This window comes from Dendrobium catenatum, unplaced genomic scaffold, assembly GCF_001605985.2.
Source record: "Dendrobium catenatum unplaced genomic scaffold, ASM160598v2 fragScaff_scaffold_1275, whole genome shotgun sequence".
Taxonomy (NCBI): Eukaryota; Viridiplantae; Streptophyta; class Magnoliopsida; order Asparagales; family Orchidaceae; genus Dendrobium; species Dendrobium catenatum.
This window is the reverse complement of record NW_021319737.1, coordinates 25,820-51,200: the sequence shown is the minus strand read 5'-3', so window position 1 is coordinate 51,200 and position 25,381 is coordinate 25,820. Positions and strand designations below refer to the sequence as shown.

At 37.4% G+C, this 25,381-nt stretch overlaps 1 long non-coding RNA gene across 1 annotated transcript; it reads left to right on the top strand.

Annotated features, from left to right (window-relative positions):
* The first annotated feature begins 897 nt into the window (after positions 1–897).
* On the top strand, positions 898–24,956 carry LOC114580790. Its single transcript, XR_003702358.1, has 2 exons — positions 898–1,265; positions 24,675–24,956. It is a non-coding gene; the product is annotated as an uncharacterized LOC114580790 (long non-coding RNA).
* The last annotated feature ends 425 nt before the right edge of the window (positions 24,957–25,381 follow it).

The window sequence follows — 25,381 nt, the reverse complement described above, 5'->3', positions numbered from 1 at the left end:
ATATTATTAATATCTCTGTACATACACTTGAGGCTATATATAAAGAGTACATGGGCAAGAAGTAAATAATAATCAATACAATGTCAAATGTACAAGTGAGATAACACGAATGGAACGCTAGAGGAGGCGATGTGATACGAGATAGAAATAAGAGCTCAATTAGGAATAAAATATATTTTTTTGCAAATTTCTTCTCATAAATAGAACCAAGCGATTTTTGAAAACCAGTGTTGAATTGCCGGTTTCCTGATCCAACCGTCGGGCAACCGATTTTATACGGATTTTATGTTATTCTAGTTCTATGATCAACATGAACATAGGGTGTCAATATTTGACACGATCCGAAAACCGACTCAAATCCGACCCGAAAATTTCTGGTTCGAGTCAACCTGAACACGAAGCGGGTTTGGTTCGGGTTCAATAATTCGATCCATTTCAAAAATTGGGTCGAGTTCTGGTTGACCTTTTGACCTGAAATTAACCCGTTTTTACTCAAAAAATAGTTTTTGACCCGACAATCCGATATTGACCCATTTGACCCGAAAAGTGAGATTGACCCATTTTCGGACCCAAAAACTAGCAGTTTTTGGTCGGCCCGGGTCTATCAGGTCGTGTCGGGTTGACCTGGACCCGAAGCGGGTCGGTTCGGGTTCGAAAAATTGACCTGTTTGCAAAAAACGGGTCAGATTCAAGTTGACCCAAATAATTCAGGTCAATTCCAGATTTGATCCGAACCCGATTCGTGACCTGAAATTGATGCCTCTATTTGAGCAGGCCGCATGATTCCGACAAATTTTTTTTTTTAAAGAATTTTAATAATATTATTAATGTCCATACAAGATTTTTTTTTTTTTTTTAAGAACGTATTTTTTTTCCTCGTTCGAATCACTTTCCTCTTTCTTTCTTCTCTCTTTCTTCTATCTTTCTTCCTTCGCCAGTCTCCACCTCTATAAAACTTACCGATCCTGCACATTTCTGAAACTCCCAACAAAGCGAATTTCACTTAGGTTAATCTCTGGTTAATGCTGTTTTCTTACCGTAGTAATCTTCTCTCAATCTCCGCCTGTCGCTAAGAGCTAAGAGACACAGAGACAGACCGAGAGAGAGAGTGAGGAGTCCAATTGTGAGCGTTTGCGAAGCGAACACGGAGCTTGTGGTGATCATGGGATCTCCTTTCCTCTTATTGGCCATTGTAGCTCTTATCGTTGGCGCCTTCCTGCCGGCCGCTCAGGCCAATGCTCCTGCTCCCGCGCCGGCTAGCGACGGTTTGTCTCTTTTTGCCTGATCTATTCTCAGGTCTAGATTTCTTTGTGTTTTTTCGAATGACCTTTTTGGCCTGTCAAACTTGTTAAGGTTGTATTTGTTATATAGATTGTTTTTAACGAGTATTGATCTTCATGTTGTTGTGCGTTCGATCCTCCTATAGGCGTTTGCCCTGTCAGTTTTCATGTCGATTTATGTCTAGGATTGTTATTTATAGATTTCTTTATCTGATTGTATAGTGTAGTATTGGATCCGTTATTGAAATTTGAAGATTCTTTGTAACCTAACATGGTCTTTAAAGAAAATTTAATTTATTTTATATAGAAAATATCTCGAGCTGAATTCTGAAGCTTTCATCATGAAATTTAAAAATGGAAATTAAGAAGAAAGGATTTTCGCCTTCTGCATAATTTTAGGGCCGTTTGGCAGCAACTAGGATTTAAGTCAAATATAATTAAGAATTGATATATCATCATAAAATTATGTTAATCGGGCATAAATCTCGAGGCAAAATCAAGTTGGAAACTTCAAAAATTAAACACCGGACTATCTGAACTCCAAATTCAGCAAACTTACAATCGAATTGAAAGTCTCGAAAATACGAACCCAACGCGCATATTCGACCCAATCCGAGCTCAAATAGGTCCAAATCAAAGACCCAAAGCACATTTGGAAGGATCAAACCATAATTTGGATTACCAAACGGTTTCCAAATGTGACATGCTTATAGTTGAAATGAGCGGTTTGATGAGGCGAATCTAACGAGCTCAAGATCGCCAAATTCTGATATCATTAAGACATTCAAATATTGAATAAACGGTCCACGATCAAGGGGCATTGGCCATCCATTCAAACCACTCCCAACTTGCCCTTGATCTCTCTCCTATTTTTTGGTCATGCCACTCTCAGAAAATTATAAATAGTCCACTCATTCCTCACGGAAAGGGGCCCAAAACAAGGAGGAAAAAAAGAGAGGAGAGGAAGAGAAATCATAAATTTCTCTTGCTACCATGCTCTTCCTCGACCACCTCCCGGCCATCGATCGACGCCAGACTTCCACCCGTCGCTTGACTTTCACCCGATGCCGAACTTCTGCCTGTCGCCGGACTTTCCTCAGACTTCTACTTGATGTCGAACTTTCACCCGTCGCCGGACTTCTTTCTATCACCGGATTTCTACCCGACGCCAAACTTTCTCCCGTCGCTAGACTTCTGCCAATCGACAGACTTTCATCAGACTTATACCCGACGTCGGACTCCGCCTGTCGTCGGACTTTTGCCAGTCGTGGGATTTTTGTCAGAATTTTATCCGACGCCGGACTTCTTCCCATCACCGAACTTATGCCCGACGCTGGATATTTGTAGGACTTCTACCCGATGCCGAACTTTTGCCCTTTGCCATATTTTTATCCGACGTCAGACTCTCGCCTGTCGTCGGACTTCCGCCCATCGCCAGACTTTAGCCAATTGCCGGACTTTGGTTGAACTTCTACCCGACGCCAGAGTTTTGCCCGTCACCAAATTTCTACCCAACGCCGGACTTCCACTCGTCCCTGAACTTTTACCCGTCATCAAACTTTCGTCGGACATCTACCTGACACCGAACTTCCGTCCGTCGCTGGATTTCTACTCGACACCGCACTTTTGCCCATCACTGGACTTTTGCCCGTCGTCGGACTTTTGCCCGTCTTCGGAATTTCGTTGGACTTCTTCTCGATGCCGAACTTCCTCATGTCGTCAGACTTCTGTCCATCGTCGGACTTTTACCCGACGCCTGACTTTCGCCCGTCGCCGGGCTTCTACTAGTCGTCAGACTTTCGTTTGACTTCTACCCAATGCCGGATTTCTAACTGAAGCCGGATTTTCGCCCGACCCCGAACATTTTCCCGTCGCTAGACTTTCATTGGTCTTCTACCCGACTTCAAACTTCATCCATCACCGGACTTCTACCTTACGCAGAACTTCAGCCCATCACTGGACTTCTGCGAGTCGCCACACTTTCGTCGGACTTCTACCCGTCACTGAACTTCCACTCGTCATCGTACTTCTGCCCATCGCTGGATTTTCATCGAATTTTAATCCGACGCCAGACTTCTGCCCGTCGCTGGATTTCTACTCGATGTCGGACTTACGCCCACACTAGACTTCTGCCCATCGTCGGACTTCCTCCGGACTTCTATCTGACGCCGGACTTCCGCCCATTGCTGCACTTCCGACCTACGTTGCCAGTCGACTACGGTCCATCCGACCTCCTTCGTCAGACAGCGACCTTTTTGATCAATGTCGCTTGTCAACTACTGTCCTTCTAACCTCCATAGAGAAATTTCGGTTCTTCCGACCTCCATCACCAGACAACGGTCTTTTCTGCCACCGTCGCTTGCCGACTACGATCCCTCCAACCACCGTTACTATACTACGGTATTTTCGACCTTTGTCGTCCGTCGACTATGGTTTTACCGACCAAACAAACATACCAATAGTGATTCTTTCAAGTCCCATCATGTAATGCATTTTATATTATGTATATTTATTACATCATGCCAAGACCTTCCCCCAATAGGGTTTCATTTGTAATCGATTGCAAATAATAGTGGATTCATTAAAATTGGGATAGACCACATGGTTTTTTTCCCTTTTTAGATTTTTCCATGTAAAAAATTTTGTCTCTTATGAATACTGCACCTTCTCTTTCATCTGTTTGCGTGCTGGATCTTCGTACAACGCTAAGATGTTAAACTTTATACTTCTTTACTGCCGTGAATATTTCAGGATGCAACAGTTTGACGTCGTCTGTGGAATGTGGTTTCCGACTGGGTGACAATTTTTGCTCCAACCTCTAAAGGTCGTTCGTGTCAACGTCCTGGCATCAATTATTACATCATCAATATTGAATTAAATGTGGACTGAGGGGGGAAATCTTGACTATAGCTGTGGTCAAGAAGATTCTTCCAACTCTACCAATATCTAAGTTGATATATTGGGATCATAAAGATTTAGCAAATGCAACGATACTTCCAATAAATTTCAAGTTTTACACTGTCTCTAGCTGGACTTTACTCGGGCGAGGTCTTAATATCGACATCAAAAAGGCAGTAACTGTCTAAAAATAGACAAATTTTCACATTTGATTCGGGATACACGCGGCGTTTGCTCCCTTCCATTCAAAGCAAAATCGATCATAAGGGGATTCGATTCGACATCTTCCATATATGTTAACGTCATGGAGCAGTGCTTTGACATACAACCTCAGATATGTCATATATCCTTGGTGGATTATTTCGACCTCTTCCATATAGATTAACATTAACAAGCAATGCTCTAATATACAACCTCGGATAGGTCATACATCATTAGTGAATTCTCTCGACTTCTTCTATATAGGTTAACGTCAACCAGCAACGCTTTGACATACAACCTCAGATAGGCCATACATCCTCAGTGAATTCTCTCGACTTCTTCCATATAGGTTAACTTTCATTGATTAACGCTCTAATAAATAACCTCGGATAGGTCATACATCTTTGGTGGATTCTTTCGAGCTCTCCCATGTAGTTTAATGCTATCGAGCAATGCTATGACAAATAACTTTGGGTAGGTCATATATTATTGATAAATTCTCTCAGACTCTTCCACACAGGTTAACGTCATCGAGTAATGCTCTGACAAATAACATTGGATAGATTAAATATCTTTTGTGGATTTCTCTCAATCTAATAGCGTCATTGAACAAAACTCTGACAAATAACCCTAAGAAGGTCTACCCATAAGGTAGCTTTGAAGGGAAGCTAGTAATGAACAGAGTCCTCACTAGAAAGACTATGAGAGTATGTGGTTGATAAAGTCATCACTCATATAAAGATCTTAGTAGTCTAAAAAGCCTCAAAAGACACATGGAGCAATATATCAAAGCATATCTCAACGATACATAAATGACTTAGTTTCCTCTGTAGGATAAGTTCATTTCAAGTAAAAAGCAAGCATCAAGCTCATACAAATTCATATATCATGTCATTAGATTTGCATAGCAAAATTCTACAGCACATTTAAGTGTATATTTGTTCTCACTAGAAGATGAAATTAAAAGTACATTGGCATCATTCATATTAGTTAATGGAAACAAACAACTTCGAGAAGATCAAATATCATTGGTGAATTCTATTGACCTCTTCTCTACTGCACATTAAAGCATTTCCTACAATTTCTTCTTCAAAAAAAGATTATAACATAATCATCATCAGGCCTCTACTCAATTGACATTGTAGTGTATAGCCGGACTACTAATAGGATACACTGCTTCGACCCCTTCCAACATAGATGTTTGATATCCGCACACATCAGCATAGATGCATATTGCCTTTAGCAGAATGCAACTTGACCATCACCATCATCGGCCCTTCGCTTGTTGTCTACCATTGGACTTTCACCTCATATCATCCATCATAGGCTTCTCGATCGACTACTATTAGTAGCGCAACCTCCAAGTATCTCCTTCAGCTCTCCACTAAACTATCGATCTAGATCGAACTTCAACATGATTGTTGATCGTCTATGGATTTTCGCTCAAACATCATAAAAAATTATGTCTGTTTACTAACAATCACCAACTCTTCTCCCGGATATTATTACCGCCACATCTTCTTAAATAACCCTCGCATGCAAGATGTGGTTGATCTTCATCTGTCAAGGGCAGTCTATTGAGAGAGGAAACTCTCATTGTGACTTCTTCTACACAAAAGAGGGACACTGAAGCTTGATAGGATAAGCCACCTATCTCAAACAGTAGAATGCCTCTAATGTAAGAAGAACACAAGAGAATAAAAAGAAAAGAGGAGAAAGATCCTTCTACACAAAAGAAGGGCACTAAAATTTGATAGGGGATGCAACCTATCTCAGACAGTGGAATGCCTCTAATATAAAAAAAAAATCAGAAAAAAAAATGGAATGAGGAAAAATTTTCTTCTACACTAAAGAGGGGTACTAAATTTGGGTAGGGGATGTCACATAACAAAAATAATGGCCCTATGAAGTAAGAAGGAAAGCGGGGAAGAAAAGGAGAGGAAGAATTCTAACTACACAAGAGAGAGACAATGAATTTGGATAGGGGATGTCACATATCAAAAACAATGGAAAGTCTCAATTGTAAGAATGTTCGAGGGAGAAGGGAGAAGAATAAAAGGAGCAATTTTTTCCTTGCCTCAAGGAGGGTATTTATAGGACAAAAAAGGGTAAGGGGGAACGGTTTGAAATGGGGCGGGGGGGATTTTGCCTCCAAATTATTCATTTTTTTTCAAAAATGTTTCTATAATTTTTTTTGAGACCCTCATGAAAATTTCAAAATTAAAAAAAATCTAAAGTCATTTATTAAAAAAAAAGAAACTACTAAGAGGGGCGGCCGTTACAGCCCCCCCCCCCTTCTAAAAAAAAAGCTGGGCCCACTTTACAAAAAAAATTGTAATTGTGCCCCTAAGAGGCGCTTCATGTGCCTCTCCAGCCTGCGCGTTAGAGCGGGCCCCTCTTGCGGTAGCGGCCGCGCCACTAAGGTACGGTCTCATTTGTAATCAACTGTAAATAATAGTTGATTCATTCAAACTGGGCCAGGCCTCTTGGTGTCTCTTATGAATACTGCACCCTCTATTTCATCTGTTTGTGTGCTGGATCTTCATATAATGCTAAGACGTTAAACTTTATTCTTCTCTACCATCGCGAATATTCCATAACACAATAAGAACATCTTAAGATGCTATTTGGTAGCAGGTGTCGAGCAGCATGAAAGCAAGATTAATTTACTGAAATCTTGCTAAATGGTAAAAAAAATACTTAAATCCTACAGAATGCTAAATCCCATTTCTCCCTCGTTTTACCTTGAATCCTGAAATTATTAAATACGCATTCGACAGATTTAACTTAAATTTGCTGCTTTAAATGAAAAGAAAGAGTGTAAATCCACTGCTTCTTATGAACCCCTTTGTCGATTGGGTTGTTATTAAGGTCGGTTTTGGAGAAATTATTACTTGCTGAATCTGGAAGCCGTCACGACTCCAATCATTTTAAGTCAAAATTTTTTGTTTTCCTCTCTTTGATGCATAGGTGTGTGCAAGAGTAAGAAAATACATGTGACTTTGTGTTACTGGAGTCTGGACGAAAAGCTATGTTCGGAATCCGCACTTAAATAATTTCTTTGATTTCAGATGTCTATAGCTGCATGTAAAGTCGGTTGCAAAGCTGTTCTAGAGAAAGCTACTTTATCAAATTACTGTTGATGTAGTGTACGTTATTTAGAAAATTCAACAATCAGATTGCTTTTATCTTTCTGTATAAAATTAAATTATATTGATAGCCTCATATTACTGATCAAATAAACACATGAAAAGATATCGACTTCAACCTAGTTTTGTTTGGATGGTTTGATTGCTATAATATATTTTTGTGATATTGTTAATTCAATAATGAGATAAAATCAAAAAAATGGTGGAAAAACAAAATGCTTTTAAAGGAGTTATTGATATAGAAGATTAATTAACTAATTAATTAACATAATGAATTAGTAAATGAAAAATAATGACTATTACGTAAAGCATAGTTAGGATACAATTAGAATGATCAATACTTCATTAAGTTAATCAAGATAAGTAAATTAGTTAGATAATTAATAAATCTGTATAATTATTATGATTACTTAGGGCATGTTAAGTACTACTTAGTGGACTAATTAAGCATTAATTAAAATTAATTTTCTAGCATATACTTATTAGATAACTACTTAATTAATAAACCCAAGTAATGAATAACTATTAATAAAAAAAAGTTTAATTTAAGACATTATATTTTAATTAGTCTAATTAGTGCTTAGATCACTAATTATAAATTATTTATACTTAAAAGGATAATAAAAATAAATCAATTAATTAACCTAAATAATTAGTAATCAACTAATAAGAAAAAAGTAATTTAAGTCATAATTATGTTTTAATTTGTCAAATTATTCTTAAACAGACTAAATATAGATTAATTAAACTTGATGACCCAGCTCAAGTGGAAGGTTGGCTGGATGATTCACAATCCCAATTTAGGCATCAGATCATGAAGAGATGAAAGGGATCACAATTATAACAGCCTAATTTTTTGATGAAGATTGTCAATAATTATAATTATTAGAATGTATCATTGAGATTGAAAATCAAATCAATAAGAGTCCAATCATGAAGTTAGGTCATGAATAGAAAATCGAATGATCAGAATTAGGATGTAGATGGGACATTAGCAATTGAATCCAAGGGTATCTGCTAATCAATATTGATAAGGTCTAATTTGATTTTCTTTTGATTAGATAAGATTTTTTAATTCAAAATTAAGATTTGATTATTTTGTGGAATTAGTTTATGAAGATTAACCTTGAATTTAAAATATTCGCCTACCTAGCTATCATTTAGTTCTTTGTTGTATAAAGATCCATTTGCTTGTTTCATAATTAATCATGTTGAATAATGTTTTATGCATGCCTAAGTTTTTTTTTTGGAATAAGGTCAACCACTGATTTAAACAAATAAATACTCAAAAATACTAAGTTTTGACTGCATGCATTATTTTTTTTCCTTATGATCTAATTAAATAATAAAAAAATAAAGCTATCTCTTTTATTGTAGACCATAACCAATGTGTTGATTTTCATTTTAAATTTTGTATGATTAAATTTAATTGGCCGGGAAAATAACCTCTCCTTCTTGTGATCAAAGCCTAAGTCAATTTAAAAATATTTCCTAAATTAATCTAAATAATTTATAAATTTTAATTAAATAGTTTAAAAATTGCTAATATAAAGTATAATTATACTTTTACTTCGAAAATGATTTCTTAAATGGACTAATTATGAATTAATTAGATTTAGTTAAGCTATTTAAATAGCAAATTAATCAACTAATTAAGTTGCCAAACTAGGTAATGGTAATCTTTTAATTTATGGGATGATTTAATTATCAAAATTAATTCTTAAATGGCACAATTTATCGATTAGGTATATTTGCTTGGGTTAAACTTATTAGATTAATTATTTAATAAATTGAATAAGTAAAATAGTTACGAATTATTTAATAATAAAAAAACATTTTTAGGATGGATTATTATTTTTTAACTAAACTAATTAATACTTGATACGCTATCAAAATTAGTTTAATCGGGCACAAATCTTGATGCATATTTGAATTGAAAGCTTCCTTAATTAAATTCAGAACCATTCATATTCTGATTTTAGCAAACTTATAATTAAACTGAACATCCTAATGAGACAAACTCATTAACACTAAAAATGATCTGATTCGAATTCAAATGAGCCTAGATTAATTACTTAAAACGTAATTTAAAATTTTGGGACATCAATTAGACAATCAAGCTATCTCCAAATCTCACATGCTTATAGTCAAATCAAGTGTCTCGACAAGATGAATCCAATGAGCTCAAAATCATCTTATTATGATATTAATAAGACAAATAAATGTTGAAAGAATAGTTTATGATTGAGGGAATCAATACGAGCCATCCAATGGAGTTATCTAGATATTGGCTATATTTACAAAGCATGTACTTTCAAAAGTTTATAAATAGATCATCACTCTCTACATGAAAAACTACTTAGACCTTGACTTGGGATTAAAGAGAGCTCAGAGTTTAGAGAAATCCTAGAGATCTACTCGAGTACTATCGTTGGATCAACGCCAATCTACTATCACAATTGAAACACTGTTCGGCCACCGTCTTCGAACCTCCACCGAATTGACATTGTTAGATCACCTTCCAATCTCTATCATCAAATTACTACTTGATCACTGTTGTCAAACCATTGACAAACAATCAATGACAATCACCACCTGACTATGATCCTCCAACCAGCATCACCTAAATACAGTCCTCCAACCACACCGCCCAACTATGGTCTTGCAACTTCTGCCACCAGATTAAGTTCCTTCGACTTTCAGCACCAGACTACAGCCCTCCATCCTTCATTGCCTGACTATGGCTCTCCAATCATGTAATTATGATACTTTGACCTCCATCACTTAACTATGGTACTCCGGCCTCTGTCTCCTGATTAATCCTCCTATCTCCTTTGCTCGACTATGGTCCCTCCGACTAATGTCACAGGACAATGGTCCTCTAACCACCGCAACCCAACTATGGTCTTCTGACCATCGTCGCATGATTACAGCCCCGACCTACATTCTTCTGACCTTTATGCCTAGATACGTAGATGCCCGCTGACTTCATCATCAATAATTGCTAACTATGGTAACACATGTTATCGGCACTAACTCTAACTCTTGACATCAACACCAACATTTATACCAAACTTCTTGGTTGACAATGTCCTCTTCGAAAAGTAATACGACCAAACAAATATGTAAACAATCTCTTAAAGACAGTTTTAATCCTGCATTCCTGCATGGTCTTCTAACTTCCACTACATAATATGTTTTATAATTGTATGTTTACTGCATTGTATCAATGCCTTCCTCTAATAAAGATATCATTTGTGACTGATGAAAAATACTAATGGAATCATTTCAGTGGACAGTCCTAATAGTTTTTTTTTTCTTTTTTGGGTTTTTCATGTAAAACTTGGCATCTCTTGTATTTTATGTTATCTATGTGTGTGTTGAATTTTCTTATAAGCTAAGATGTTAAACTTTCTCTCTCTATACCATTGTGAATGTTTTATCACACAACAATTTGGCATTGTTTATGGGGAATGGTTCTTGATTAGGGGGCAATCCTTATTACAGCCATGAAATGTCATTCATGTCAACAGCTCAAGCATGGTTGTAGTAGGGCAATTCCTTTCCCATCTGCCATTTTATCAGTTTTGAAATATGAAAGTCAAGATTTTGGGAGCATCGAATGGACAACGTAAAATCCTCCCATCTATCATCCATTTTACATCGTTTTCATGTAAAGCAAATCAAAACTTGCATGGCAATCCTTATTGCAATCTCAAAGGAATATTTTTGTTAACATCTCAGGCACAATTGTAGTTTAGTAAGTACTTCCATCTAATATATTTTTATATAGATCCAGCGCAATCATGTTGACAACAATCTTTCTTAAAACTTGTAATATATATGAGAAAATTTTCAGGAAATCTCAAGTGAATTTTAAACTGTATGGTTAGTCTTTAGCTGGGCTTCTACTCTATGGATTTATCTTTGTCATGACCTTCAAAGGGCAGTAATGGTCTAAAAACAAAATAATTTTAACCCTCAATTTAGAACCTACATGATTTTCACCCCTCCCAATTAAGGTATATAATCTATCATTTTGGGATTCAATTCAACATTTTCCACACATATTAATGTCTTCAAGCAATATTCTAACAAGCAACTTCACATAGGTCAAATTTCATTGGTGGAATTCTCTTGACCTCTTCCAAGCAGGTTAATTTCATCGAAGACATTCTTACAAAGAATCTCAGATAAATCAAGCATTCATGGTTGGTTTCTTTTGACCTTTTTCATAAAAATTAATGTTATTGAGTAATGATTTGGCAAACAACCTTGAATAGATCATAAATCCTTAGTAAATTTATATTAACCATTTCTACACAGGTTAATATCATCGAGTAATAGTCTAACAAATAGCCTTAAATAGGTCAATTTTTATGTATTTCTCTTAATATTGTTTGCCATATGTTAAGGTTTGGGGTGACACTTCACACTAACGACCTAAGTAAGAATTTTTAAAAAGGTTTTTTCATAACCCTCTTTAGCATAAATCAAGAGCTTTGCTAAAATTATATCATTGATAAAGCTATTACCATCATGACATTATGTTAATCATGATCAAACAAGGAAGAAAAGAGATGTGACCATCCAGAAAGGCTTAATATCATCTAAAAATATTGAGATTTCTTTAGATATTGTTACTTCCAAATACTTGATAATAAACATTAGCCAAGCTTTAAAAAAAATATTAAAAAAAAAATATATTAGCCAAGCTTCTATATTACATGAAACATGTATGTATGAGTTGTATAAATAAGAAGTCTTATTTCAATGCCTCGTATAGAACTAATGAATATATATGATATTAGAATACCCTGTATCAATATAACAAAATATTTTATGAAGTCTTTCATAACCTTGATGTTCTTAAAATTTCTTGTAGCTTTTAAAAGAGTCCTATCATGATTGCAACACATCTCAAATGATTCCAATGACATCAAAACCAACATCAATGATTGACATCACCGGTGTTAAAACCTAATGTAATGTCTATAGGGAATCTCTTCTCTCTTAAAGACTCTTTTCAAAAGATTAATTTTTTCCTCAGCTGCAACTTGTCTCAAATCATATCAAATGGCATCATATCCAACACCAATGCTTGCAACACTGATATTGGAATATAAAGTATGAGAAGAAGTGCAAAAGTGGGTCTTGTTGACCTGCAAATCTTTTCTGTGTGGCAAATCTTTTCTGTGTGACAAGGGTAATCAATGCCTCTTTCAAGTGTAAACAGAAGCCCCATTATATGGACTAAAAGTCTTGATCGCCTCGAAATTTAGTCACCCCAATGAGGTCAATCAATCCCTTTTCAAAGAGAGGATCAGAGCCTTACCATAAGGACTGAAAGTCTTGATTGCCTTCAAATTTAGTCCACACGATAAAGACAATCAACGTCCCTTTCGAGAGAATATTGGAGTCTTGTTGTAGAGATTGAAGGTCTTGAAGGTCTCCAAATTGAGCCAGTCTAATGAGGACAATCAATGTCTCTTTAAAGGAAAGATTGAAGTCTTATCGTAAGGACTAAAAGTTTTGATATCCTTCAAATTTGGTCCGTCTTACGAGAACAATCAACGCCTCTTTTAAAAGGGACATAAGCCTCACTATAAGAATTGAATGTCTTGACCGCATTCAGATCTGATTCGCTTGATGAAGATCGTCAACGCATTTTCAAGGGAGAACCAAAATTTCATCGTAAGAATTGAAAGTTTTGAAAACATCCAAATCCAGTCCGCTTGACGAGGACAGTTAATGCCTCTTTTAAAAAAGGATTGGAGCCTCGCCGTAAGGACTGAAAGTGTTGATTGCCTCTAAATTTGGTTCATTTGATGAGAACATTTGGTTCGTTTGATGAGAACATTCAATGCATCTTTCAAGGAAAAACCAGAGCTGTGCCATGGAGACTGACGCCTCCAAATTTGCTCCATATGATGAGGAAAGTCAACGCCACTTTCAAGGGAAGATCGTAGCCACTTCGTAGGGCTTGAAAGTCTTAATTGTCTCTAAATCTAGTATGTCAAATGAGGACAATCAATGTGATGTGAAACGTAATCGGAATTGCACGGAGAAACAATAAGACAACTGAATAAGAAAGTCAATATAAAGATTAACGAGTCACAATTAATGATTTAATGAAATCTCAGTTGCAAAGTTTCTTAGGTAGTGTTACAAACTCGTTAGGCAAGACAATTTAAAACAATAACTAACATGCGAGTGTGGGCTCCGAAAATTTGGCCCCGGCCTCCCTGCCGCGCTTTTCTTTTTATTCGACGAGGGAGTTTTAACGGATAAGTTCCGGGGTAAATTTTGGAAGGCAGATGGGTTTGTAGATAAGACACTACCCAGAGATTTCGCCCTCATTTTGTGAGGACTTTATGATCTGAGTTCTGGTTTCCTATAGGCGCAAGCCCCTATAGTTAATTACCCCTCCCGATCACGAGAGAGAACTTTCGATTAAGGCTAGTCCCGTCAAATCAAGATACGTAGTATGATACGTGCATCTGGCATATAGTAGCAGCATAGGTTTGGGTATTGAAAATTGGGTTTTTGGATTTGGAATTTGGTTCGAAAGATTTGATATTTGATGGTTTTAGAAGGTTTAATATTTAAAAATAGAAATTTCACCATCTTAAACTTAAAGCGGATGGTGGGGAATGGATTGATAGACCCGATCAAGATCCCATGGTTCCGTCATCCCGGGCCATCGTGGTCCCTGGTCTACTTAGTCAGAGGAGGTATTCGACCCAACCTGACAGAAGGATCCTTGTCGGCAGCCATGAGTTGCTTCGTCCAAGGAACCTTGTAGACCGGGGTTGAATGTTTGTCTAAGGGGAACAAATTTAAATCCACCTTAGCTAACAGAGGGCTTTGTGCCTTATCGATCATATCCTATTGATTCATATCTCAAGGATTTAACGCCATTAAGGAGCGTATTGGCTCTGGCCATAACCGTTATCTGTGGTACCATTTGGCGGCAGAACACTCGGTTCAGAGGGCCCCGGGTCCTAACCGTTTACCTGCAGTGCAATTTGGCGGCGAAACTGCGGTTGGAGGACACGTACCACGTCCTTACTGCAAGAGATTGCTTGAGAATGGATCCTAGTGATATTTTCGCTAGGCATTTGGCTCTTTGTGAGCTAGAGTTTATTTGAGTTTGTCCACCCCGACATACTGTTGCGGAGGGTGGATGGATTTTGCTTAAGTTTTAATGGATTTATTTCAAATTTTAAATATTTTTTTGGATTTTAGGATTTTCTTGGATTTTTCTGGAATTTGGTGGACCTTGGATTTTGGGGATTTTTTTATTTTTGTGGATATTTGGGTGGAGCTTTGGAATATTGAAATAAAACTTTGGATATTTGGAAGATATTTTTGAAATATTTGGGAACCCCTCTGGTTGAGATCTGCATTCAACACGGCCATCATCGGGGTGTTTGGGGTCATTTCTTTTTATGAATTGAACCTTGTCAACTCTGTCGGGCTGTCGACAGAGGATCTGGTTTTGTAGGCTTTGAGCCTTTATTAGTGAATTCATATTGTTGTAGGCCTTGATGGCCTATACGAATATATTAAGACAAATATGACGGTCACCACAACCGTATATTTGTTTGTTGGTTCGAACCCTTCGACTTCTATGACTCGTATAGAAGTGATCGGTTTCGAACCTGAATTTATTTGTCAACCCGCGCAACATCCCTAGACTTCACGTGTGTACCAATAACACGTTCATCGGGGCCCATGCGGGTTTTATAATTGTTTTTACCCCTTTTAGTGTACCTATGTGTATACAATTTATAGTGCACGTGCAGGGGTACTTTGAAATAATTGTAGACGCCTTCTGTCTGCTTGTACGAAATGTTGCAGATCCGGTGGCGTAGCGTAGCAGCTTCTGGATCAGTTGCTTGCTGCTTCGTACAGGTAGACTGTCGTGCACTATTTGTGTGATTTTTGTAGGCAGATAATAATGCACTAACTGATCTCCTGCCTTATGTTGTAGGAGATTGCACTTTTCGTATTCTTCATGCATTTTGTTGTGTATTTGATCTCATATAGTACATCTATCACTGTATAGGTAGGCAGGTTGATGTATTCCATGGATTGAAAGTGACTTCAGGATACTGCACTTACTGAAGTCTTTCTGCCTCTACCCGTCAGTGGCATGTGGCACATACATCTGTCTTGTAGAGAGATCGTATATGTTGCAGATCTTTTTAACTAAGTGATCCAAGTTATTTCAATTCAGTCATTCCTCTTCTGTGTTTCTTTTTGAAGTCATTTTAATATGTATTTTCTTGGAATCAAACTGTCGTGTAGGTTGAAGACCCTTTGTTGAATTATTGCACCTACACTGTCCTCAAGTAGTTTAGCTCTACCTGCAAACTTTTATCCTCCAAAGATGGTTTACAAGACACGCAATGAATTTGATATATCGATCCTTTCATTCAAATTGAGATGATCGTTGTAGGATAACAATGATTGCTCGAATAGGTTTTATACCAAAGCTTGTAAGACTTTGTGTGAACCTTTGCTTGAAAGAAAGTTGTATCACAACTTCATTTGTTCCTACGTTTATCTGAGTGCACTGAAGGCTTGTTCGTCATGAGTCGTTTTGCTTGATTGTTGATTTCCATTCAATACTCTCTCCAAGTTGAGATTTGTTCTAAGATTCTCCACAAATCCATTTGACATTTGCTTTGAAATTGAAATGATTCTTTCTTAATCTTTATTAGGAGCTTAGTGCTATGATTCAAATTCAAATCTCATTTCATTTGAGTTCAAGTGGTCCACTTGTTATCATGTAGAGTTTAAGTCTTCTTTGTCGTTCATTTGCAAGTTCAAGTGTAAGCTCCTTGTTCAAATGCATGTTCAAATGTATGTCCACAAGTCCTCTGAGTTCAATCAAGTTCTTGCTTAAGTTCAAGCCCAAGCTCATGTCCACTGTGCTTGATTCAAATCAAATCCAAGTTTGTTCATTTTGATTTCAAATTCGAGCTCAATTTTATTGTTCATTTAAGTCCATTTGGTTCAAGTCCGGTCCCACAAGTCCACCGTTCTCATTCTTTTGAGCTCAAACAGGTCCGAGTACAGTACGTTTTCACCCGAAACTTCGGCAGCCTCCCCCGTTTAGGGGGAAACTATGGAAAACTGGGCCTCCCACAACGCTAGAGAAAAACGTGTACGGTAGGTGCCCTCTTTCGAGGACACCGGCGGCCGTGTAAAGTTTTGTCCCCACCACGCCAGAGAAAGGCGTGTATGGGTTTTTCGGTACCTGTTGCAAAAGAGAAACAGTTGTTTCCCCGCGAGCGGTACTTATGATGAAAAGCAGTTATTTCCCCCGCGAACGAGTACTTATGAATATCCCGTCTTGCCGTACGCACCGCACCGGGTCCCCATCCCACCACGCTAGAGAAAAGCGTGTATAGGCGGTTTACCGATTTGGCACGCACATCGAGAACAGGATTTTATGTGATCTCCCAATTCGTTGAAAACACCGCGACGAACTTCCTCCCACCACGCTAGAGAAAAGCGTGTATAGGTGGTCGTTTGGTCGCGTTGCAAGCATCGAAAGCGGGATCTCAGAGTTTTAGGGTTAAAGAGTTTATACCTCGGGGTCGGCGACGGAGGCTCGTGGATAGCATGCTTCTTTTTTTTTATTAATGACAACTAATTATTAATTATAATTAAGTATTAATTAATTTTTTTATTATAATTAATGTTATTTAATTATATTAAATTATAACTAAAAATAATTAATTAAAATTAACTATAATTAACTGTTTGATTATAATTAAGTTATTAATTATAATTAATTATAATTAGTTATGCCTAATTATAATTAATAATAATTAATGATAGTTAATGATAATTAACAGTTAAATATAATTAATAAAAACTAATAATATTTTAATTATAAACTAATATAATTTATTAAATTAATTATAATTAAAAAATTATTAAATTAAATTATAATTAATATTAGTTAATGAATAAAATTAAAACACAAACTCTCCCTTTCCATTCTCTCTGGTTCGACGGATCCACGGGATTTGGCCGGAGTAACACACGAAAGGTATTGGATTTACAGCGGGGATTAAGTCGAATCTACGCTAAATCCAGCCAAACGATTTTAGTGTGCGTTAAATCCGAGCGATGGGTAAATCCCGGATTTAAGGACTTGCGACTTAAATCTCGTATTTACTGAATCCCTCAGTTCGGTGGATTTCGGGATTTGGCGAAGAAGAGCATGCGAGAGGGGAGAAAGTTACCCTCACAGTGAGCTCCCGTTGATGCTTCGATCAAATGGGTAACTTCCGATCCAGCAGACAGGGACGGCGTCGGAGGAGGAGCGACGGGTTCGGTTAGGTAAGATCGACACTCTCTCTTTCTCTATATCTCTCTCTCTCTCTGGATCGAATGGATCGGACGTGTGAGGAGGAGCTCGGGCTGAGGGAGTATCGTGGGAGAGAGCAGTTCGAACGGGAGAAGACCTTGGCGACTGGAGGCGTCGGGAGCAGGTCATTAGACAAGGCAAGAGGCGACGGGTTGGAGGCTTTGTCGTCGGCTTGAAGTCGGACAGAGGAACCAAGAGGTGTCGGGTTGGAGCTGCAGCGGATCGGATAAGAGGAGGGATCGGAGGGGTTTGCGTGAGAGCTGGAGTCGGTTCGCAGAGAGAGCGGAGAGCGGGAGTTGGATCGGAAGTGGTGAGGAGAGGCAGCGATCGAGTGGGGAAGTAGTGTCGAGCAGAAGGGGCTTCGACTTCTATTTAACGACGCGAATGGCGCGATCGACGAGCTGTTTTGCGAAAAATCCGGGAAAAGATCGCTTCGGCGCCGAATTCAGCGGGATATCCGCTGATTTTCTGGACTTCCTCGACAGATACGAGGTGAGCTGCTCTCTTTTTTTTTGTTCTTTACACGTAGGTCAACAGCGAGTAATGACAAATGCACTTTAACAATAATCTGTGGGTTAATATTTAGAAAAGTCACCTTAAGTTTTCCTCACTGAAGCTCTCTTGCGGTTAACGGAAGAAAGATATTAGCAATACTGACGTGATAACCATGAGGAAGAAAGAGCTTACAATACTATCCACGGGAAAGCTAGTTGGAGTTGGAGGAGTCGGTGGAAGATGTAAGAGTTGCCACTCGGATGGAAGGTAGTATTTGTCGATGGCGATTGATAGAGAAAATAGTATCTGATCCCGTAATCTTCAATGGTGGCATCGATCTCTACTTTGACGTCACGGAAACACGATATCAAAACGTCTTTATGTTCTTGGGAATCAAAGACGAATCTATGATCAACATCCGGATTGGCCATGCATAGTTTGCAAGAGAAAATGTAGAGAGGGAGAGGAGGGGTCGGCCAAGCTAAGGGGAGAAGGAGAAAATAAAATTTGAAATTAATTTCAGATTTAGTAAATAATTAGGGATTAATCTCCTTTGAAATTTGAATTTGAAATAAGTGGAGATTAGGAGGGAAAATGGGGAGGAAATGAATTAATTAGATCATTAATTTATGGGATCTAATTAATTAAAGGGGGGCGGGCGGGGGGGGGGGGTTGGTGGGTCGGCCAAGGAGAGAGGGAGAGAGAGGAGTTGGGTATTAATGAGGTGGGCCCAAGCAATTAGTGGCTTGACCTCTTAAATCTGAAATTAATTTCAGATTTGGAGGGTTAATTGAGGGGGTTTCTTAAGAGGGAATCACATTAATTGGATAGATTTAAAATTCAAAATAATTTGAATTTGAATCTAAATCTTTTCCAAATTAATATTAATCCCAAAAAGGCAAGTGATAATGGCTAATTGTTGGGCTCAAGTGGAGCAGGTGAGACCGACGGTTTGGGGAATCTAGAGGGGCGATGGGTGAGGGAAAACAATAGGTTTTTTGGTTGCTGGGGATGGGATGGTCTGGTGGCCGGCGGGATATGAAGGAGGCCTGCGTGTAGGGGCCGCCGGTTTGGGAATGGCCGTATAGAAAGAAGGCTTTTGTCGGCTAGGGAGAAGGGGTGCATCCGTGGGTTGTGGGGAAAAGAAAAGGAGAATAAGAAGATAGAAGATAAAAGAGAAGAATAAAGCCAAGAGCTCATCGTCGGTGGGCTGTTGGGTACTCTGTTGCCTCTCCTAGGCTTCTCCACTCTTTCTAGAATTCACAAAGAGATCATGAACAAAAACTGAATTTTTCATATCAATCATCATCATTCCAAATGCAATAGAAATGACCTATATATAGGTCTCACCAAAAAGAAAAGATACAAAGACTAAAATGCCCTCAGGGCTACAACATCAAATGACCACCCATAAGGGTAACATAGTAAACACTTAAAATAAAAATAAACTACTACATAAAATGACTCAAAAATATAAGCTCCTGTTCATAGTCGTCGATCTCTGGTGTCTTCTCTGATAAATGCTATGAAATCTCCTGTTGATGCCCTCATCACAATGCCTCTTTTTAGGGAGAATCAGAGCCTCATCGTAAGGACTAAAAATCTTGTTCACCTCTAAATTCAATTTGCCCAACAGGGACTGGCAACTTCCCTTTGAAGGGAAAGCTGATGCCTCACCATAAGGACTTTGGGCTTTGATTGTTTCCAATGGTTTCTAGACTCTTATCATATAGTTTTTCTTATCTTTTTTGGGAAGTGTGCCTATGTAAGAGAATAAAGTCTTGATCGTCTTGAATTATGTGTCAGAAAATCATGTCTCTCACCTAGCCCCAGTTGAATATTAATTGATTCGAAGGGGAGAAAACATTAGAAAATTTATTCAATTTCTTTTTTCGAAATTTTTAGAGCAAAAATTTAATTTTTCCCTTTTGAAAAATAATAATAATAAAAGTTAATTGTAAAAAAAAATGCATGCTTAAAGGCTCACATTAGGTGCTTGTATAGGCCCCCAAAACTAGTGCTAAAAATTATAAAAAAGGAAAAACAAAAATCAGCTTTGAGGGGGTGATGTACGCGTGTTCCTCATATGTGCGGCGTGTGTGACACCCATCGAGCCCAATGGCACCACCAACGATAAGACATTGGCGATTGCTTTGTGTGTTTGAGTCATTTTTTTTATTCTAATAGTCCGTTTAAGATGATTTTGAGATCCTCGGGATCATTTTTTTAATATGTTAGGCTTAATTTTATTTTTTTTTAGAGCACAACAAAGCCTCGATAGCCAATTTCAGATAATTTTGAAAAGCTTTGAGAAAAATTTTCAATAATTTTTTGCTTTGATTAATGTTTTGACTTAGTACAACAACATCAAGCCTTTATCTCACTACGTAGGGTCGGCAACATAAATCTTTTTTTTTTTAATTTTTCCTATTAAGAGTCAAATTCTTATTCAAATCTAATAAACAAAGGTCATTTCTAATACTTTCTAACCAAGTCTTTTTAGATCTACCTCTATATTTCTTAACATAGGACATATAATACATCTACTCTTCTAACTAGGTCATCAGAACACTATGTGACCAAACCATCTAAGACAAATCTCTATGATCTTATTTTCTACTAGAGCTTATGCAAACTTATCGTGTGTATAATCATTTCACATTCTATCTCTAAGAGTAAAGTAAAATACTTTTTGAGTTTGGCAAAATATTGAAAATAAGCCCTCTAATATTTTTTTTAGGGTGGGCATTTACCCACCCTGAGCAAAGCGGGGATCCACCAATGGTCATCCCAACACCCTCCGGTGACACTGCCTTAATTCTATCAGGTCAGAAGTCACGATATCTCACCTCCTTCAACGTTGTTTCTTCTATCGGGTCGGAAGTCACGACAGCTCGCCGCCTTCGATGTCGTTCCTTCTGTAGGGTCAAAACTCACGACAGCTCGTTGTTAAGAATGATGACGACGGGACTATGGAAGGGATTATTGGATGATTGGATTGATAAAAGACTTCTTCACCTCATTCGACGACGTTCCTTCTGTCGGGTCGGAAGTCGCGGCAGAGAGCTCATTGTTTTTTTGTTGGATTGGAAGTAACGGCGACAACGGGAAGGAGCTCGCTCGCTGCGAAGGTAACCATTTTCTCCCATGGTTTCGTGTTGTGTCGAGTCAACCCAGAAACTGACAGGTTGGGTTTGGATTGAAATTTCTTACCCTTTTCTAAAATCTGGTTGGGTTTGGCTCGTATCAAATAGTAGATCCCGTGTTCAAACGAGATGACCAGATCCCGACCCGCAACCCGATTTTGACACCCCTACCTCCAACATTCAGTCCTCGGATCATTGTCGACTAGCTCACCAATTGACTTTACCCCCTACTATCATCAACAATGTAAATGTATGCCATCAATTATAAGATTGATGAATACTGTCGACACCAACTAACTCCCGATGTCAGCACCAATATTTATTCAGGACTTGTTGGTCTCTAGTTGCCCCACCTCAAAGAAATACAACCAAACAAACATTGTAAACAATATCTTAATGTCAACTCCCATGCCACAGAGCTCTTTCAACTTCTACCATATAAGATGTTTTATACATTATATGTTTACTATATTATACCAATGCCTTCCCTTAAGGAAGTCATCTATATAACCAATGACAAATACTAGTAGAATCATTTCAATTGGGTCAAGCCTTGTGAATTTTCCTTTTTTGAGTTTTTCATATAAGAACTTTAGTGTCTCTTGCAAAACCCTTTTATCTATATATGCATACAAAACTAAGACATTAAATTCTCTCTCTCTACTGCCACAAAAGGTCCGGCATGCAACAATATTCAATTAAACTAATATGTTTTAATCAGGTCTTAACCGCACAAGTAATTTATTCTTAATTGTTTTTGAAAGACTTGGTTAGAAAATATTATAAATGACATTTCTTTATCAAATTTAGATGAGAATTTGACCCTCAACATGATACAATGAAGAAAAAATATTCATGTAGCCGACCCCTCATAGTGGGATAAAGGCTCGTTCTTGGTGTTGTTTTCAAAAGCTAAATTCTTAAATACAATGATTAAACTTCATCTAAGATTTAAGACTAGATTTAACAAATCCTGGATTTAGCAAAACTTAGGTTTTAAGAAGCCCTTAAAACTGCTTGGCAAGATTGAAATTAAATCCTCCTTAAGCTCTGCCTAAATATTCCAACTAAATAAACCCGATAGAGTTTGCTTGAGCTTTTAGATGAAAAAGTGGCATGTCCTGATGCTTTAATTCCAGTTAACTTCTGTTCAAGCTCATCTTTTCCATAAAACTTTTGTTCAAAGTTTTCCTTTACAAGAAGAGATGCTTCGGCCAAGCCTAATAAAGATCAATGGAGTGTTTTTGTGAAATAACTAGAGCACCGTTCTGAGACATTGGATTGACCGAATTTGGCTCAGTTAGCACATCTATATTCTTTTTTAACATTTACCAATTTGAAAAGGTTTTATCTCCAAAGGCCTATTTTTCAGCTCAATTTTGAATAATCAGACTTCTTTAATTCTTAATATTTTTCTCTTTTTTAAGTATGGATGCTTATCTTATTAGCATCAACTTCTGAATGGTCTCACTGCCCTCCCCCTTCATCATTGACTAAAGCTCATCCATTAAGCGGTAAGAAGTGATTGTTATAATTTGAATTTATCTCGAAGACTATAATAAAGTAGGAAACAAAAGGCCTTCGAAACAATGCACCTTATTAGAATGCGCTGTCCCAAGATTTCTATTTTTCCTCCATTTTTACTTTTCTTTTTTAGGGGACTTGTCAGGCTATGAACCAAAAAGATTGTAGAAATGAATTGATACTATAGGATGGAACACCATTGTTTATGTTTTTTTATTTTTTTTATGTTTTGTAACCATACACTAAAAGGGGTTTAGGAGATGTTCTATTTTCTCAAAATTGAAATGCCTAAGACATAAGAAATGAGCATTTCTCATTGTGCCAGCCAACTTAGAACAATGACTTTGCATTTATTTATCGAAACCATAAACTCACTCTTCATGCCAAAACTATTTCTTCAATCAAATAAATCTACTATGGATATGCTGATTATTTCAGGATAATCTCCTTGGTCCTTGGGCTAATCAAAATATTCTCCTACTAGAGGAAGCATAGAGAGAGAGGGAGAGAGAGGGAGAGAGAGAGAGAGGGAGAATCTGTGTGCAAATGATTTTTTTTTTTCTACGCCAATTATGACTATGCCCTCTAAACTTCTATAGAAGGAAGAAAGCAGGGGCAAGTTTTTTGCCATTTCCCATACTGTTCAAACGACACAAAGAAATCCAACTACTTGTTTCTCCCTCCACCTTTACCTTTCTGATAATTTGGACGATGCCAGGTTATCTAACTCAATAACCCAAAACAATATTGCTCTTGCCCGCTCTTGCCATTGTTGCTAATAATATCCAAATATTTTATGATGCCATCTTCTTAGTTTAGGACAAAAATTTCTCAATAAACAGTGTTGCTTAAGAATAAAGGATTAGATATCCTACATTCATCCCTCTGATCGAACAAGCCTTGATCTATGATGCACAAACACGAACACGAGACACTGATACGACATGATACCGATACGGGACACATCAATTATTAAAAATATAGGACACAGACACAGGTTGAACACGACATTATAACTTTTATATTTGAAAAATAGTGTATAAAAATTAAATAAGTATAATTTGTGCTTAAAATAATTAGTATTAAGATGTCAAGAGTCGGACGTCGATGCCGTTTATCAATCATCGAGAGGAGATGAAAATACCTTCACTGTCAAAGAGAAATGAAAATGAGAATATTCGATGAATGGGTATTAAGTGCGGGCATTGATTTGGTGTTGTGGATAGGAAATAAGAAATTCAGTTTTTATATTTTAAATAAGTAAAAATTTTAAATACAAGAAATTATATTTAAAAAAATCATAAAATATTTAAGATACCCGTGTCCAATTTATATTTAATATTTTTTTTAACCGGCAGGTTTTAGGCATGTTTGACACGTGTCAGAGGAGTGTCGGGCGCGTGTCGTGTCAGATACGTGTCGGACACTGCACGCCTCTTTGAGGATATGTTTCGGTGCATCATAGGCCTTGATTTAATATAGTAGCTGCGTATTTTATGCAAATTACATTTTGGTGGCATTCCAGGTCTGAAAAAATATTCATTGAGGGAACTTTTTAATTATTCAAGTAAAATGTTTTAGCTCTATGCAGGAACATCTATTGACCAAGGGATTGCTTACATACTGATGCTGGTGGCTTTAGTACTTACATACCTCATCCACCCTTTGGATGCCTCCTCCCCATACAAACTCTTCTGAGTCTTCTTTTTATGATTTGACTGGTTAGACAGAAAACTTGAAATGCTTCTTCTATGAAGATATTTTGGTTTGATATTTGTTGCAGATTTGGGCGTTTGGCCTTGTTGTTCTTCATATGTTAAATGTTGCTGAAATTTTGTTGAGCTTTATTTCAAATTTTGGTTGCTTGCCTTTAGCTCTTATTATGGAAAAATTATTACGTGCAGATAACTATATTTTTTGATTAAGCATATTAGGGATTCGACGCAGGCGAAATCAGGAAAATTTGCTTCCATTGACCAACTGGGCTCTGTATTTCATTTAGGCCTCGTTTGAGACGGCTTATTTTTGTCGTTTTTTGTTTCGAAACGGTAAAGGTGTTTTTTAGTTGTTGTTTCTACGTAAAATTGTTTTTTACGGAATTGTATTTTTGTACTATTTTCATAAGTTATATTGACTTCTCCGTTACAAAAATCTATTTTCTCAGTCAAAGTTTTCAAAACCATCTTTTAGAAAAGGCACCGGGTAACCAAACGAAGCCTCAATTGGAGTGCATAGCGAGTACATAGCTGCGAGCTCCCATGATTCGCATGTGGAGCTATGGCACATAATCCGAATGTA